This window comes from Eriocheir sinensis, chromosome 1 (genome assembly GCF_024679095.1).
Source record: "Eriocheir sinensis breed Jianghai 21 chromosome 1, ASM2467909v1, whole genome shotgun sequence".
In the NCBI taxonomy this organism is placed as follows: domain Eukaryota; kingdom Metazoa; phylum Arthropoda; class Malacostraca; order Decapoda; family Varunidae; genus Eriocheir; species Eriocheir sinensis.
In genome coordinates, this window is record NC_066509.1 from 9,453,339 (window position 1) to 9,458,145 (window position 4,807).

The 4,807-nt window shown below is 46.2% G+C and overlaps 1 long non-coding RNA gene across 1 annotated transcript; it reads right to left on the minus strand.

The window, feature by feature from the left end:
• Positions 1–798: 798 nt before the first annotated feature.
• On the minus strand, positions 799–4,807 carry LOC126989403 (uncharacterized). The gene is made up of 3 exons (XR_007743266.1): positions 3,580–4,807; positions 3,232–3,365; positions 799–3,127 (listed from the first exon to the last, which is right to left on the minus strand). It is a non-coding gene; the product is annotated as an uncharacterized LOC126989403 (long non-coding RNA).

Genomic DNA, 4,807 nt, shown 5'->3' on the forward strand with positions numbered 1-4,807 from the left:
ACACACACACACACACACACACACACACACACACATGCAGTCTCCCCTTCCCCCTTCCTCCCCAAACACATCCCATTCACCCACTCAGTCAACCCCAATCCACTTCATGCCAAATTGCACGCACCCCATCCCCAAGGACCCCAACCCTTCCCCACATCCCCCCACTCCCCATCCTCCCCCCCCCCAGTAACCCCAATATACTCCAACTAGTGACCAAAATTAATTACTTAGGTCCTAACTCATTCCTTCCTCCTCCTCCTCCTCTTCCTCCTCTGCCACTCAGGGTTATCAGGCCACACACCACCTCTTTCCACTATCAGACCGCCTGCCACCACCCTCATCCCTCACGACCTCCACCTCCACCACCACCACCACCACCACCCATATCCTTATCGGTCACCTCCTCCTCCTCCTCCTTCTATACATCTACAATTACACTTTATATCAATCCAACTAACTTCACCTCTACTTTCATCATCATCAGCAGCAGCAGCCCTTCTTCCCACGCTAGAACTGTAACTATGAATCATGTATACCGTCACTTCTGTCACCTCTAACCTCTAACACCACCTTCACCACTATCAGCATTCATCACCTGCACAACCGCTACCAATACCGTCAGTTCCCTTGCCTTTCAATCCACAACCATCATCACCACTTCCACCACCACCACCACCATCACCATTCAGGAGCAGTGAGTAGCGGGGTTTTTTTTTTATATATATTTTTTTTCTTTACGCCCTTGGACTGTCTCCTTAGCTGTAATAAAATAAAATAAATAAAAATAAAAAAAACACTAAAGGGAAGGATATAGAAGGGGAGGGAAAGGGAGGAGAAGGAAGGGGAGTGAAAGGGAAGGAAAGAGGAAAATAAAAAATAGGTTTAGACATTGTGGAAGGAAGTAGAAGGGAGGGAAACGAGGGAGAAGAAAGAGGAGAGAAACGCAAGGAAAAGGGGAATGAAAAAACAGGGTTAGACAGTATGGAAGGGATGGAGGTAGAAGGGAGGGAAAGGGAGAAGGAAGGGGAGGGAAAGGGAAGGAAAGGGGTGATGAAAAAATACGGTTAGACAGTGTGGAAGGGAAGGAGATAGAAGGGAGGGAAAGGGGGGAGAAGGAAGGGGAGAGGAAGGGAAGGGAAAGGGAAAAAAATAGGGACAGTGTGGAAGGGAAGGAGATAGAAGGGAGGGAAACGGAGGAGAGGGAAGGGAAGACAAGGCAAGGAAAAGGGGAATGAAAAAATAGGAGGTAGAAAGGGAGGGAAAAGGAGGAGAGGGAAGGGAAGACATGGGAAGAAAACAGATGATAACCACAACCACAACCATCGCCACCACCACAGACTCACCTTTAAATCAACCTCACTCTCTTGCTCTTTAACCACGTCACCACCACATGCATCACCCCTCCTCCTCCTCCTCCTCCTCAAGGGCAGAAGTGAAGGCTGGATGCAACACAGGTGGCCGGCAGCGATCTCCTTTATAAATCAGTTCAGTGTTTATGGGGTGGAAAGTAGGCTGCAGGATAAGGGATAAAAATAGTGATGAGAATATTGCGTGACTATTTTTCTCCTTCCTTCCTGTTAGTTAGAGCGAGTCACCAGCACCCAACGTTGCTTCCCACTCTCTCTTTCTTTCTCCATCCTCATTATCTGCTTCACTAATAAAATACTCCCGCCCACACCTCACTCCCTCCTTTCTCCACCATCATTATTGGCTTCACTAACATTTTGCTCCCGACCACACCACATCCTTCTCTTTCTTCAACGTCATAATTATTTTTTTTTTTTTACTAGTTTAATGCTTGTGACCACACCTTATTTTTCACTTTCTCAATTTCGTTTTTCTCTTTCTCTCTTTTATTACAGGCATTTCATTTCCCTTTTTCGTATCTACGTTGGGTTTTCTTTCTCTTTGTAATACTCTTTCTGTTTTGCTTCTTATCCTTTCCTTTCTCTCCCTATTGTTCCTATTTATACTCTTTTCTATTCCTCATCCTTCCCTTTCTCTTCCATTAACAAGCATTTCATCTACGTCTGGTAATTCTCATCTTTTGCCGGGTCTTCCTTTCATCTCTTAATACTCTTTCTTTGTCCCTCATCCTTAACTTTCTCTCCCTATTGTTCCTATTTATACTCGTTTCTATTCCTCATCCTTCCCTTTCTCTTCCATTTAACAAGCATTACATCTACGTCTGGTAATTCTCATCTTTTTTCGGGTCCTCCTTTCATCTCTTAATACTCTTTCTTTGTCTCTCATCGTTAACTTTCTCTCCCTATTGTTCATATTTATACTCTTTTCTATTCCTCATCCTTCCCTTTCTCTTCCATTAAGCAAGCATTTCATCTACGTCTTTTAATTCTCATCTTTTTCCGGGTCTTCCTTTCATCTCTTAATACTCTTTCTTTGTCTCTCATCGTTAACTTTCTCTCCCTATTGTTCCTATTTATACTCGTTTCTATTCCTCATCCTTCCCTTTCTCTTCCATTTAACAAGCATTACATCTACGTCTGGTAATTCTCATCTTTTTCCGGGTCTTCTGCCATCTCTTAATACTCTTTTTTGTCCCTCATCCTTCCCTTTCTCTCCTTTATTACAAGCATTTCATCTACATCTGCCATTTCTCATATTTATGCTGGGTTTTCTTTCTCAGCTAAGACTTTTTCCCACGATGCAGTTCCCACAAAACACTTATCACACCGAGGCCTTCCCCGCTGCTCTGACGCAAGGCTTCTCGTCCTGATAACATTACAGTGACTCATTCAGAAGTACGGAGACGTCTGGTGTTCTGTCACGACCCTACGACCTTACTAATCTCAATGAATGATCTATGTATGAAGTTGAACTCTTTTCCTTGAGTTAAACGGTACAAAGGGCCCACCTCTGCTTCCTACCCTTCCCTCGCCTCCCTTCTAATCACCAGGAACCTCCCTCCATATTAGTCAATCAGTCCCCTATAATGAATGCAATCACTTTAGTCTCCCTTGCTTCCCCCGTTCTCCCCTCCACCTTTCACCATATCCCCTCCCTTCCATTCTACAAAGTCTCTCTCATCTCTGTACTTCGAGTCTCAGAAACTATCAATTTCCCAACAGACTAATTAAGAATAGTGTCACAGGCAGTACACCGCTACCTTCTCTACCTGCTCTCCCGGTCAACCTTCTCTCCCTGCTCTCCCAGTCAACCTTCTCTCCCTGCTCTCCCAGTCAACCTTCTCTCCCTGCTCTCCCAGTCAACCTTCTCTCCCTGCTCTCCCAGTCAACCTACTCTTCCCTGCTCTCCCTGTCAACCTACTCTTCCCTGCTCTCCCTGTCAACCTACTCTTCCCTGCTCTCCCTGTCAACCTACTCTTCCCTGCTCTCCCTGTCAACCTATTCTTCCCTGCTCTCCCTGTCAACCTACTCTTCCCTGCTCTCCTTGTCAACCTTCTCTCCCTGCTCTCCCAGTCAACCTACTCTTCCCTGCTCTCCTTGTCAACCTACTCTTCCCTGCTCTCCTTGTCAACCTTCTCTCCCTGCTCTCCCAGTCAACCTACTCTTCCCTGCTCTCCCTGTCAACCTACTCTTCCCTGCTCTCCTTGTCAACCCACTCTCCCCTGTTCTCCCTCTCAACCTACTCACACTGTTCTCTCTATCACCATTCACTGCCTTCCCTCATCCCAAGCCCTCGACACGTGTAATTGTTCCCTTACATACTCCTTAAGGTAAGTGTCCCGGGCAGTACACAATCACTTACTCTTTCTCGCTTCCCCTGTTCGTCCATTCACCCTTCACTGCCTTTCCTCTCCTCTGCTCCACGTTCCTTCCCTTCTCTACATCTCAGGCTCTCGACTCTCCATACGTGTAATCGTTCCCCAATAGGCTCATTAAGGTGAAGTGACCCGGGCAGGTACACAGTCACTCTACCCTGGTTCCAATCCTCGTCCATCCACCCTTCACTGCCTTTCCTCTCCTCTGCTCTACATGTTCCTTTCTCTATACCGCAGGCTTTCGGCTCTCCATACGTGTAATCGTTCCCCAATAGGCTCATTAAGGTAAGACGACGCGGACAGGTACACAATCACTACCCTGCTTCCAATCCTCGTCCATCCACCCTTCACTGCCTTCCCTCTCCTCTGCTCTACATCTTCCTTCCTTTCTCTACACTTCGGGGTCTCGAGTCACTGTACCTGTCCCAAAATAGCCTCCTTAAGATGGGGTATCGCGGGCAGGTGTCCTCCGCGCCCCTCACCTGCCCGCCAGACACAAGGGCGTGGCGCACCTTATCGGAGCGACGAGGCGATAACAAGCATTCCAGGTAAGATAGCTAGTGCCGAGCAAGACTGTGGCGCCAAGTGTAAGCAAGTCCGAACGCCGAATTGAAGACTTACGGAATTTACCTCTATAAGCAAAACTGTGGCGAAAAATATAAGTACCGTAAGTCTGGGGCGGGAAATATAAAACTCACAAAATTTACCTCTATAACAGAACTGTGACGTAAAATATAAACAAGACTGTGGATTTTACCTCTATAAGCAAAACTGTGGCGAAAAATATAAGTACCGTAAGTCTGGGGCGGGAAATATAAAACTCACAAAATTTACCTCTATAACAGAACTGCGACGTAAAATATAAACAAGACTGTGGAATTTACCTCTATAAGCAAAACTGTGGCGCCAATACAAGCAAGACTGTAGCGCTTAAAATAAAACTCACGGATTTTACCTCTTATGAAGTCCACCTCATTAACCGAATCCACCAAGGGGGTAAGTAATCAACCAAGAACAAGTTCCAATACTCCCTCAACTAAAGCTTCTGGGAATGTCTCCATAATC